The 14,427-nt window shown below is 42.4% G+C and overlaps 1 protein-coding gene across 1 annotated transcript in view; it reads right to left on the reverse strand.

Moving 5' to 3' along the window:
- Positions 1-14,427, reverse strand: part of ncoa3 (nuclear receptor coactivator 3) — a 44,029-nt gene extending 29,602 nt beyond the window's left edge. The window contains exon 1 of the mRNA XM_062986542.1: positions 14,348-14,427. The gene's annotated coding sequence lies outside the window, so the exon portion shown is untranslated. The remainder of the gene's footprint in view (positions 1-14,347) is intronic.

Below are 14,427 nucleotides of genomic sequence, written 5' to 3' on the forward strand. Positions count from 1 at the left end.
AACACCACTGAACAAGTTCTACAAGAAAAAGCACTAATTCCCACAGACACACACTAAAATCCCTGGAAATCGTTTACAGAACACAACAGGCTGCTATAACAGGCAGCTCCATATTAACGCCAGTGGTTTTGGAGGAGGATATGCACATGATCATGGACTTGGGGGTTGCTGGGCAGGAGCAGGAGCTACTTTCTTGGATGCCTCCAATCCCATAATGATGTAAAGCTTGCTTGACTGTAAACAGGGTCCCAATGTTCTGCAGCTTCCAATTGTTTGTGGATTTAGTGGTCACCTTTTATAAAGTGACTTCTAATTGAGAGCAAACACAATCTAAGTATTTAAGGGTTAGGGACCTTGGCCCAGGGGTCCAACAGTGGCAAGCTGGCAGTGTCTGGGATACAAATCAGTCAATTCGAGAAGTATGTTTAACTATTAACATGCCTAATAGCACTATGGAGCAGTGGTAGCTTAGTTGTTAGGGTACTGAACCGCCACACAACTGGTAAATACAACCCATCAACCATGGCACCGTCATGTGAACTTAAACCCCTGACCTTTGTCCGTCTGATTTATGCGCCGCGCTGCTGACACGCGACTGGCGGATCTGATAAAAACGTGCACCAGCGGGCGTACACGTGTTGCTAATAAAGCGGCGGGTGAACGTGAATCTTAGAGGTTCTCTTATCTAAGCGGAGGAGCTAATCAGTGACCGAGTAAACAAGCGTCACGTGCGTTATACCAACGATTGCTGACGCATCACGACACAGTCAGTTCCACCAAGGTTCCTAAGCTAAACGTGTCTTTCTAAACCTAAACTAGGGACTATGGGTATTTAGGTTTTTGTTTGAGCTATAAAATGACAGTGATCCAGACCACAAGTCTCAAACTTTCTACCTTTTCCATCTGAGACGACATGTCTAGTTCCTAGGGCTTAAATTGCCAATCCAATGTTACAGTCACAAAGGAATCCCGAAGTCTTAAAAAAACACATCATTCCACCATAAAAACCATTTTTAAAAGCCGTACCAGTGATATCAGAGCACCGTGTATTGAGCAAACAAGATTCAAGATTCAAGATTTCTTTATTGTCAATTCACTACGTACAGTAGAAATTGAGATATTGTTTCTCTCTCACCTTAATACAAAGAAAAAAAAGAGAAACAAGCTTCCCAAGTATCATTAAAGCTGCATAAATCTAAAAGTCTGCGGTCTCAGCCTGATACGGAAATTATGACATCATTACGCCTTCCTATCGATGCCATTATACCACCGCTGGTAGAGGATGTTGTACGGTTACCAGGTGCAGCAGCAGATCTGGATTTTTAAACTCTGTTTAGATATCCTGGCCTTAATATGAGGTTCACACAGAGACGTAGAGTTATACCACACACATTTTGTTCCATGCACAATGGGTGTTCGTTCTATTTTGGCCTTTTTATTAGCGGACCGCTTGTAATCCAGGAAGCTGTTGGGGTTTTTTTTCTGACTGAGGAAGTACTTTACCAGAATCCTAACAACACTACTGCACCTGATACCACTTCTTCTGGCAGATTATTAAACTAATGACACTTAGCTATTGAGGGGACAGTTTTGATCTGGGTCATGGCAGGTACCATTACCATGATACATGATGGTGACTTGTTTATTTTGGTCTACAGTCTAGTAGCACTATGGAGCTGTGGTAGCTTAGTGGTTAAAGTACTGTTCTAGTGATCAGAAGGCTGCTGGTTCAAGCCATACGAATGGTAAATACAACTGGTAAATAGAGGGCAGTTGTAGCCTAGCGGTCAGGGTACTGGACTAGTAATCAGAAGGCCCTTAACCCTCAATTGCTTAGACTGTATACTGTAACTGTAATGTAAGTCACTTTGGATAAAAAGCGTCTGCTAAATGCCGACAACCCATCAACAACTGTTTAATGGTTTTCACTATGACTGGTGTTCACTGTGTAAATATTTTTCAATATTTTAGCTGAAAAACACGAGGTGACAAACGTGATGAACTGAAAAGACATCTCAAAAATAATACCAGCGTGGAACTGGCTCTTTTACATTCCTACTGCTTGTCACGTTATAGACACTCCTACGAAAACTCTAGGTCTAAAGCTAGCAGATTACGGCACTATGGTTGCAAGGAAAACAACACGCAAACCTCTCCTAAAGTTGATCTGGTAAACACCAGAGCCACATTCTACCTTCCAAACCCTTTGTGCCAAAAGTCGAGAGTACAGGTGCACCATTTATCATCATCTAAATACCAGGGCTGTGTCCGTAGCACAAACTAAATTGGAGGCAGTGCGCAACGCTCGGCTGGTAAAGGAGTACGCTCTTTAAGTACGCGAGTATGCGGTATTCACACAACAGTGGAAGTACTACGTCCGCCATCTGACCAACGTCACGTGATGCATGACGTCACATTGCCACGTTCCCCACAAAGCTACTCATAACGTTATTCGGGGTTGTACACAATAATAACATTGTTAATCTAGGTCTCTACGCAGTTGCAGCTCCTGTTGAATTATGGGCAGTAGGTCATCCGGGTACTTCTTACGTACTGTTTAATGAATACTACGTATTCGGATACACTACCTGCTTTCACATACTGTTTAGTATGGAAGTATGGGATTTCGGACATAGCCAATATCATATCATATAGAGCTTCTTACAGTGGACATTGTCTTAGAGCAACCTTACCGAATCCAGGACCGACTGACCAAAAACGGACCAAAAAATATGACCATAAATATCAGCACGACTGATAGTGATTAGCTTTAGTATCGGACACCTGAAAATCAGTCCGGTCCTCAAGAGATCTGCAAACCTGTCGGATGTCCCTGATTAAATCCCTGCCCACCTTTTCACCCGCGCAACATGTGAGCCAGAACTCGACACACACCAAGAGTTCATCAACCAAACCAACACCAAACACTCGAGGATCATTTCATACCACCGACTGACTGCTGCATTTCAAAAGAAGGTGGCTGACGGTCGTACTTTCTCTTAATTAAGACGACAGAACGGAGTGTACCGTCTGCCGGGCTGCCCTGACAACAGCCCACAAACAGCGGTGACATAACGGAGCCTGCCGAACGTAGCGAAAGACATCAGTCCAGGAAGTAGTCTCGCTTACCACAGAACAACCTGTCGAACAAACTGTAGAGACTATTCTTAGAAATGAACCGAGTGTGCCAGATCCTTCCTAAAAAACTATTCAACACGATTAGGCGTGGAAGACTGAGCCAAAGTTCACCAGTCTGTGGAATTACACTGTAGAGTGTACAATATTGTACTTTTGGTGTAAAAATTTTTTATTAAATGGCTAAAAAAGTAACTATTTCTATAGCCCAATGTTGGCTGGACAGTAGAATGGACGTTGTAAGATATTTAGCTGTATTTTTTATTGCAAATTCAGGAGCAACAACAGCTCAGCAGCCAAACGCACCCTCTCTCCACATTTTTTTAAAGTTACGTAATTCTGATCATGTGATCAGGTACCCACATGACATCAAAGGCAAAACCATATTCATGACCGAACTGGCCAGTCCTTTGGTCAGTTGAGCAGTGGATGCTCAGCCTTTTAGGGTTGCCAGTTCAAGTTCCGCCATCACCAAGCTGCCACTGTTGGGTTGAGTTCTAATTCAGGTCATGGTTCATTTGTGCTACACATGAGTGCGCAATGGAAGTGTGACGTCTCTTATTGAAGCGTGATCATCACTGCTGTTGTGTGTTGTCTATTGATGCTTTGAAAACACTTTTGCCCCCTTAACACTGACTAAACACCTTTGGAATGAATTGGAATGTCAATTGCAAGCCAGGGCGTCCCATCCTACATTGGTTCCTTGAGTTTATAAATGTTCTTTGGACTAACCTGGCACAAATTCCCACAGACATTACTAAACATTTTGTGTAAAGTGGTGCCTGTATATATTTATATATATTTATAAGTATGGCAGCTATTTACAGGGTTGTAGCCTATTACTGGACTAGTAATTGAAAGGTCTCTGGTTTAAGCCCAACCACTGCCAGGTAGCCACTGTTGGGCCCTTGAGCAAGGCCCTTAGCCCTCAATTGCTTAAACAATATTAAATCGCAGTACTGTAAGTATTTTTTTTTAATAAACGCGTCTGCTTAATGCCGAAAATGTAAATGTAAATATGAATACTCAAGGTTATAAGGCTCATGGTCATTTGTTTGTATACTTTTGGCCATGTGGTGTAGTATCAATTATCTATTTATTTCCACTCTGCCCTAGTTAGGTCTACAAACCCTTAAACACATAAGCAACAGATCCCAAGTCGCTAAATATCAACTAATCAAATTTTGCACCACCAATTCGGTCCAAAACGACTCCTTTGAATCTTCTGAGAGTGAGTTTAGCTCCCTGTTCAATTCACTCAGCCAGGAGGAAGCGGTCATCTGGCATAAAGCTACACAAAGTGCATCTAATTCTTTCATCATCCGACTGTAATGCGTTCGAGCGGCAGGGCGAGTAAAGGTTAGCATGGTACAACTTGCTAGACTACTGATAAGAGCGACACGAAGAGCTACGGAAACACATCCTTTAAACCTCTAAAAGATTAAAAACGATAATTAAAGTTTCATCCCCACCCAGGCTTCCATTACTCGTTAGAGAGCGTCTAACATATCAGCTGAGGTTTGAACCCTGTAGATCTCCTACTCTGAAGTAAAGTATCGCTCCTCGAAGAACCGAAAGTATCGCTTTACAGACTGTGAGGCATAGGTCCAGTTCACGAGCTGGTAGAACTTGCTCTGGTAGATCCAGCTCTTCCTGAAAGTATGAAGCCGCATTCTGAACCCGTGCGTCACCCGGATTGACCTGATTACACACGTCATCACGTGGTGGCTTCGAAATGCGAATTAAGACATCCAGAATCATAAAAAAGCCAATAAGTTTCTAACGTAATCAAATCAACAAGGTTAGATTTATTTATTTAGTATTTTATTAGGATTTTAACGTCATGTTTTACACACTTTGGTTACATTCATGACAGGACAGGTAGTTACTGGTTACTGGTTCATCTGTTCTAGTTTAATTTTATATCTCCGGTTCACCTCACTTACTTTGTACTAAGTCTTTGTACTAAGGGAGGAAACCGGAGCTCCCGGAGGAAACCCACAGACACGGAGAGAAGGGGCAAACTCCACACAGAAAGGACCTGGCCCGTTCCACCTGGGAATCGAACCCAGGACCTTCTGGGAACAGTGCTACCCCTCGAGCCACCATCTGCTAGTTTGATATATTGATGCAAATTGACCTAAAAGATTAAAAACCTAAAACATTAGTCCAACATTGGCTGGTCAGTAGAATGGACATCTTAGTCCCGTTTAGCAGTATTTTTCTTTAGGAGCAACAACAGCTCAGCAGCCTATAGAATCCTCTCTCCAGAAAACCCAAAATAAACCTTAAAAACAGTTATGCAGCTTCGATCATGTGATGAGATACCCACATGACATTGAAGGCAGAGTCGTGAAAGGTCTTGTGGACGGACTCGTGGTTTGACATCATGACATGGATCGCATTATCAGAGGATAGTCTGATACAGGCGACACGGGACAGAGGGCATTGGAAAAAGCTGACCCATCTGTGCAGCCAACCATCACAAAGCCATGGCGGCGTATTGACATTAGAGGGATATGATAACGTATACGGTGTTTCATTATTTATTTACAGAAAAGAAGCATTCCAGACATAGTCCAGAAATAGTCCATGTCATGTCCGTTGTGTTTTTGTGTAAGCACAGCTGGTTAAAAAAATAATAATAATAATAAATCTAAAATAACGATTGATTGATTGGTGTATAGCACACCACCATTGGATTGGAGTGTGGAATCGAAACGTACACATTGGCAGACTGAGGACACATCTGGGTTATGGTAATCTGCATGCAGTGCCAGATGTGAACTATAGTGGAGGGTGAACACTGGGAGGTCTGGGTTTGGTCCAGTAAATGGAAATCTTCATCCATGCTTCGGATGTTTGGGGTCTTTTTGCAAAGCTCTTGTTTCAGCATGATGATGCCTTCAAGAACAAATGACTATCGCTTGGTTCGTTTCTGAATGTACATAAATCCCTGCAGTCTTGTTCCAAAATCTAAAGAAAAGACTTTCCAGAGGTGTAGATGAATGGAAGCCTACTGGATGTCAGAGTAAATATGGTCCACTGTCATTTGCATCAGTTGCATCAGCACAAAAACTGACTACGACTTATTGATCGGTATAAAGCACACCACCATTGGATTTCGGAGCAGTATGGAACGTGAACTATAGTGGAGGGTGAACACTGGGAGGTCTGGGTTTGGTCCAGTACATGGAAATCTTAATAAAATTCATGCTTCGGCTGTTTGGCGTAATGTTTGGCATGATGATGCCTTCTGGAACAAAAGACCATCGCTTGGTTTGTTTCTGAATGTATGTAAATCCTTGCAGTTATGTTCCAGAATCTAATGGAAGCCTACTGGATCTCAGGTGTCAGCCGAGCACAATTCAAAAGTCTGAAAGCTTCCTTCTAATCCTTCTAAAATGGATTCCACAGCTTTCCACTACTGCTCGGAATAAACAGGCATTTTTACGCAGTTAAAATTCGGAGCCGTACGTGCCGGAGCGTCAGGAAGGGGGCGGGGAGGCTGGCAGAATGAAAACAAGGTGGCTGCTTAGCAGTTCAGAAGTTCATCCAGAGTTGACGCTCCCTCGCTCCGGCTCTTTCTTTCCGTGCTCGCTGATTGACGAAGGAAGCATCTGGTAACGCTTAAGCCGCTACTCCGAACTTTTCTCTGGTTTTATACAAGGGGGCCTGTAACGTAACACATGCACACGGCTACCTTTTTACGGCGGTTACATTGCCGGACCCTTCCTGGGGGCTCGCTCAGGCGAACCTGGTTTACGAGCGTTCTTCGAGAGAGAGAGAGAGAGAGAGAGAGAGAGAAAGAATCAGAAAGGAAGATTGTGCTTAACGAAAGGAACGAATCTGCCAACAAACAAAAAAAAGTACAAGTTACGCTTTATATTTACAAAAAGCTCCGCAATTAGCTTCCATCCAAAACGCCTGGGTTAAGATAAACAGCTCCGTCACTGCTGGTGTTTGTGGCTTTTCCTGAGCTAAACAATTCCCGACACGCACAGGACATCAGGATTCGATCAACGCCGGCTACACTCGACAACGACTGCTCAGAAATCTGAACTGAAATTGCGCAATGTCTTTAAATCTATAGAGCAGGGGTTTGTATATTCGGGAGGGGGTTCAATCTGAACATTTCTTTTATTTATTATGACTTTAATGTCATGTTTTACACACTTTGGTTACACTCATGACAGGACAGGTAGTTACTGGTTACACAAGATTCATCAGCTGAAATGGAGAATTTTGTATCTCCAATTCACCTCACTTGCACGTCTGGGACTCATTATCCTGTAGAAAGAAACCCATGCAGACACGTGGAGAACATGCAAACTCTACACAGAAAGGACCCGGACCGCTCCACCTGGGAATCGAACCCGGGACCTTCTTGCTGTGAGGCGACAGTGCTACCCACCGAGCTACTGCTTCTGTGATATTGGGATCCGGGGTTCGAACCTCAGTGATGAACTCGACCGGTCGAGTGTCCGCCCGGATGTGATTGGCTAACGTCCTGGTAGGGGGTGAAGGGGGTGGCCGAAACAGCCTAGCCATTATAAGGTGCACTTGTCAGTGTGATCTCAGTGCTGGTCCCAAGCCCGGATATATAAGAGATTTGGGTCCGGAAGGGCGTCCAGCGTAAAAAACTGTGCAGATTAGTCACTGTAGGTAGATGGATGGATGGATGGATGGATGGATGGAGTTTTTCATTCACGTAGTGTTCAAGTGCATCACGTTTACTGGTTAATCTGTACTATAAAGCGTCCCAGCAATCCTAAGGCAATTCAGTTAGGAATCGGTTGAAGTCTAAAGCAGCTAAAAACACGACTCTGGTAACTGAGCTTGGAAAACTCCCAACCAATTCTGTTGACGCGGGGTGGGGGGTGTCAAAACACGGACAAGTATTTACATCTGAGTCAGTCGCTGGATGTTTTAGGTTTACATTCAACTATTAAGGTAGCTGTGCTCTGTATTGTAGCTTTAATTTATTCTATCATTCAATTTATGAGTGTAATTCAATGTGCGGCTCTAATTACAAGAGGGGGGGGGGGGGGGGGGGGGGTGTTTGAATTACTTCTGCAAGTGACCGTATGTGTGTGAGTGATGAGTCATCAATCCCATTCCGTTCATCAATCCAACCCTGCTAACCTTGAGCTGACCATGCAGAGGTGTCGTTATGGAAACATGAGTTTACACCAGAACAGCAGCTGGAAGAAACTAACACACACACACACACACACACACGGCCCTCTAATTTAATATACATAAGGACACACACGCATGCGCACGCAGACACAGTCACACATGTACGATCACATGCAGTCACACGTCAAAACGTATGCACACGTACACACACACACAGTCACACACACACACACACACACACAGTCACACGTCAAAACGTATGCACACGTACACACACACAGTCACACACACACAGTCACACGTCAAAACGTATGCACACGTACACACACACAGTCACACACACAGTCACACGTCAAAACTTACGCACACGTACACACACACAGTCACACACACACAGTCAGTAAAACAGATGCAGTCACACGTCAAAACGTATGCGCACGTACACACACACACACACACACACACACACCCACTGCATGCAGCACCACAGTGACTCATGTGAATTTCCAAGCACTTTTTGGTTTGTTGTTTGTGACTAATTAAGGACTCGTGCCCTGTTTTAAATGTCAGGACTTTAGTAACGTTCTCACCTAAATGCTAAACTTTAGAAATCGATTCCAACAAGACTGATGGTCTTTAATTCAGAATAATCATATAGTTTACTCTCACTGGCCAGAAGACTCTCTCTTAATGACCCAGAACTAGTATATGTAGTATACTTTAATATATACTATATATATTTATTATCAGGCCAGAGATTTGTGGACACCTGAACATAAGCATGTAGGACAATCCATCCCAAATCCATGATATTTATTAATTCATGAGGATTTTAAAGTCACGTTTTTTACACACTTTGGTAACATTCATAACAGGACAGATTCATCAGTTCAAGTTTAATATCAAACACAGTCATGGACAATTTTGTATCTCCAATTCACCGCACTTGCATGTTTTTGGACTGTGAGAGAAAACCCACACAGACACGGGGAGAATATGCAAACTCCACACAGGAAGGACCCGAACCGCACCACTTGGGAATCGAACCCAGGACCTCCTTTCTGTGAGGCGACAGTGCTACCCATTGAGCCGGGCCTCCCTCATGTTAATACAAAAATGATATGGATATTTTGCATTGTATCTCAGTAAAGAGTTAAAACTCTGCTTAATAACCACCAGTCTGCCACTGGTCGGTGAAAAGAAGTGGTCAGTGGCATCACAGGGGAGGGGCAATTTGAACATACTTCATCTGTAAAGTGTGCGGACAGACCAGTGGCACCATTAAGACTCCAGCTCTCCAGACTAGGTATTAATACTGGTATTTCATCTCAGCCCCTATTACAATGCATCCCTACTGAAGGTTGAAGATAGATATCGAAGTATATTACTTTAAAACAAAGCCAGTGTGCTGAATTGTGCTTAAACGCCTAGCATGCTAATATCACACAAGACTAAAGCAGCGCGCATCGACACCTTTAACTAGCTCGAGGCAAAAAAGCCGCTGCTGCCGCCAAGGCCGAGGTATCAGATTTCAATTGGGGCAACAATCAAGCTGTTGTTTCAGCACACTGTCATCTGCAGCCCTCCCATAGCCACGGCAACACACACACACACACACACCACACACACACCTCCTGTCTACAAGCAATTGTCTCCCATGCACACTATTTTTCTCTCCCTCGCTTGCTCGCGCAGGCACACGAAAACAAGCTCTGACTCCACACTAAAAGAATGTCACCAATTCGAGCTCTCTGGTGGAAAGAGCGGACGTCGACAAAAACGCAGCGTGCCAACGAGAGGCGATGAGACGTCCACTTTTCACACTGTTTCAACTTCACCCAATCAATACCCGACCCACTATCCAGCACCGCGAGCTCAACTCGCACACTCAGAACGGTCTACCAGAGTAGCGCAGTGAACTACCCAGCTACCTTTGGAACAGGCGTATTCCTGTCGTGTTGACGCAACACCGAAAACTGGTCCGCCCGCTCCAGCTGAAACCAGAGCGCGAAACCCACGGACGCTCCTCTCGTCCCCAGAGAGAACCGCGGCGTTAATAAGTAACAGAGTGCACGGTAAGATGTGGAGGAGGACGTGGAATCTATAAACCGGCTCAGCCCGCAACCCCCGCTTCAGTCAAAGCCTCTGACACAAGATTGATTCATAGTTAATGCAGCCTGACACCCAGCGAGTGTGAGAGAGGGACGGAGAGAAAAGAGCAGATAAAGGGATCGGAGCCGGGAGGAGGGGGCTCGGCTTGCGGTCAGTGCGAGGAAGAGTTCAGGGGGTCTTTTCCCACACAGAGAGTCAGAGCCGTGCGCAGACGTCCAGTGAGCGGGAATTCATTCACAAATCTTTTATTTCTCTCCTATATTTCATATCCACGATCACATGACCGGTGAGGTTGTGGAATTAAAATGCCACTAGAATTAATTATTAGAAGTAGATCGTTTAGGGCCAGAGAAATTAGGATTAAATTTACCACAGAGATCGGATCTGCACATGCCACCATTTAGTGGACGCTTTCTATCCAAAGCGATTTACAATTGTAAGACTTAAGGGCCTTGCTAAGGGGCCCAACTGTGACAACTCTGGAAGTGGACTTGAAACAGCAACCCTCAAACAACAGTCCAGTATCTAAAGCACTAAGCTACCACAGTCCCTTATTGGATGTTCTGCCACAAACAGCAGAACTGCTTGCTGTGTTGATGTATAAAGCTTTAACTTTAAATTACTTCAAGTTTACACCATTTAGCAGATGGTTCTATAAAGAAGAACTGTATTTAGCGACAGTCAGGAGTCTAAATAAGGTCAATTCACTCATAAATATATTTTAAAGATGCATTTTTGTTGTTTACAGAGACCAAAATAGTTCAGCTTGGTAACAGTGACCCAGACTGCGATGTATACATAAGTTCTAGTTCCAAAGTTAGGTACAGCCAAAATAAAGTCACAGCCAAGCTCCTAAATAAACATTAGCAGACCATTTTTAACAAAACACATTTTGAGAAAAGTTGTACGTAAGTGTACAAAGCAACACAAACAGGTCAAAGGTAGATCTGTAAAGCTGTGGTAACACCAGGTATTTTTGAGTAAGAACACTGTGATTTTAGCTTCCGATATTTAAATTAGATCAATGGTATCGCATTACAAATCTTCAGCATGACTCAAATCAGCAAGGAAAACTTGGAGTCAGGATAAAGTCGTAGCATTGGCCAGACGCAGAACTACTTCGCTGATTTAAAAAGAGCTGAAGTAGCCGTATCACAACAAGGGAGATTAAAACGAGGGCTAACTTGAGAAGTTTTATCAGCTAAACTTGTATACAAGACTATACATAATACAATACCTACCAACAAAGGTGGTGTAAATGCCTTACCCATTTGTACTATTTACAGTTTCTGCTAAGTCTTAGCTAAAAATGATTGACATGTTGTTAGCAAGTCACATAGGCTGTTATATGTACTATATGCACAGCTATCTAAACTACAACAGAGTCTAATTCCATCTCCAACCACTTAGTCCCAGTCTGACTACAGAAGGTCTCTGGTGTGGCCACAGGTTGACCATAGAAATGCAGATGATAAGTATGTTCACTGGCATGTTCACTGGCATGCTGACTTACTCAACACCCAGCCAGCCATCATAGTTTGGTAATTAGAGAAGATATTTCATAACTTTTAATTATGGCTCTATTATTCATAACTAAGATCCTGGTCAAACCAAATGCTGTGTAATTTGTGTTGCAAACTTCAAAGTATTGCAGTTTTTCCTATCAGCCTCAACATGACCAGAGAATCTCAAACAAGCCATAACAACAACCTTTCGAACGCACTGGTAATAACCCTTGAAGTGTATAAAGCATAAAAGGTTTAAAGGTAAATTAATCAAGTTGGCTAATAAGACACACCAACAGGGCTTATTTTTCACCTCAAGGTGCTGAATGATACACCATGTTGCTGTATTTTAGTATATTAAGATACAGCAAAATAAAGTCTGGCTGGACTTGTATGAGCCCTGCTGTGGGCTGGGCTGAGAAGCCAATGGGAATTTGGAAATACTGCGATTGTCCCTTTAGTGTTGGTCACTCACCTTGACTTATGCCACCTTCAGGTGCTCATCAGAAGCTTAGACTTAAGTTTAAAGTTGTCTGTACAAACTGGTTGTGAAACTTTCTTCAGCTGCCATTTGATTTGAACTGAGATCACACAGCACTACAAAATGCTGAATGCTGGCTCAATGTATATAAAATTCCCAATTTACAGTTTGGTGTCAGAAATGATCATTGTACAGAAATGATTTGGATATTTTGCATCGTGTCCCAACGTGAAGATAGAACTCTGCTTATCGTGTTACAATCACCAACTAAGACGTATTTTTGATATATTAAAGTGATTTGAATGCACTTTTGCTTGTCTGGTGTTAAAAAGACATAACAGCCTGCAAGATTTCATGGGTCAGTGATGAACAACACAAACAAAACCAATTTACAAGTCAATCTGTCTACATATGTTATTTATGTCTCCTTACAAATCTGGGGTATATAAAAAATTCCTACTAGTTATTACCAGATTGTGGTGGTGTGATTATGATCATTTTGACAGGATTTGAAGGCAGGATCAGCTTGATTAGGGGCAGTAGTAACTCAGCGATACTTGACTAGTGATCTAAAGGTAACTGGTTCAAGCCCCAATGCTGGCATTAACCTTCAATTGATTGGATTGTGGATGGTTGCAATTGTAAGTTGCTTTGGATAAAAACATCTGCTAAATGCCATACAGTTCAACAAACTGGATTGTGATTTTGTCTGCATTGTCAAGTAAAGTCCCAACTTGAGTTCCCATAGTGTCTGGTTAGTCTTTAGACGTGTAGTCTGGTTAGTCTTTAGTGAGCCAATGGGGGAATGGTTGTCAAAAACAACAACATGAGAGGAAATGTAATATAATATTAATACAGAGAACACAATTACCAACAGTGAGTGGCTTCCAGTTAACAACTACCAGTGCTCCATGGAGAATGCCAACCATTAAACATTGGACTTCATTTTTTGTTTACCTGACTGGTCAAATTCGAACAAACATGGACTTATATTGCATAAAAGCAATACAGTGACTGTGATTGTAAAAGCTGAAGTCTGGTTTCATTTTGACGTGTAGTGTAGTGACAGAAAGGTTTGAGGAATTTCTTGTAAAAGTGCATGTTCACACCGTGACCTTTGGTCAGACCAGCGGTGTGATGAAGTGGTTATTATTTATTACATTGAAACGTTATAAGGTGTAGAAAGTGTCCATTTGAACAGTTAATTTCACTTCGGCACTGTTTTGCTAACATTTTAGCTGACCTCAAAACAATACAAATCTCGCGATACCTAGAGACACTGCCACAATAAAGCCTGAAGTATCGCGATATTTGGTGTTGACTAGTTAGTTATGCACCATATCACCAAATTGTAATAAAGTTTAACGCAACAAACGGTTATGTATTAATATATATTTATAATACTAACAAAAAAAGCTTTATGTTTATTTGTGTCGATTTAACTAGAATTATAAAAGAATGTGCATGTTAAACGCGTGATTATTGGAATAAGTGCAAACGTAACTAATTTTGAGCCTGTTATTAACTTGCTAACCGAGATAAAACCATATTCAGTATAAATAATGTACAAATAAATGTGGCACCACATTCATTACTTATAAAGTATTGTCTGTATGGATTATTAGTACATAAAGAAATATTAAACGTGCACCAAACGGTAACAAACTTCAACTTTTAAAGCGCAATTCTTTCTAAACACGGATAATAAAGCACCGGAGACTAATTAAGATACGGATAAACTGCACATATTATGATAACATTCAGATTAGTGAATAAAATACGAGTTAAATGCATGCAAATCCAGGACAGGACAGGACAGATCACACTGTGCGATTCTGTACCAAGCAGCATTTCTATAAGAAAACTACAAACACGAAGAAGAAGCTCCATTCTAACTACTCACATCATGTAATTAATACCCAAAACATCAACCAAACAGAAACATTGTAATTCCTCCATCGCGATTACTTACCGGTTTAAATACGTCCACTCGAAACCACCCTGGTTCCTTTAAGCCACTTCGAAAAGCTCCGCCATCTTCAGCGCTGGCTG

Source organism: Trichomycterus rosablanca, chromosome 24 (genome assembly GCF_030014385.1).
Source record: "Trichomycterus rosablanca isolate fTriRos1 chromosome 24, fTriRos1.hap1, whole genome shotgun sequence".
Taxonomy (NCBI): domain Eukaryota; kingdom Metazoa; phylum Chordata; class Actinopteri; order Siluriformes; family Trichomycteridae; genus Trichomycterus; species Trichomycterus rosablanca.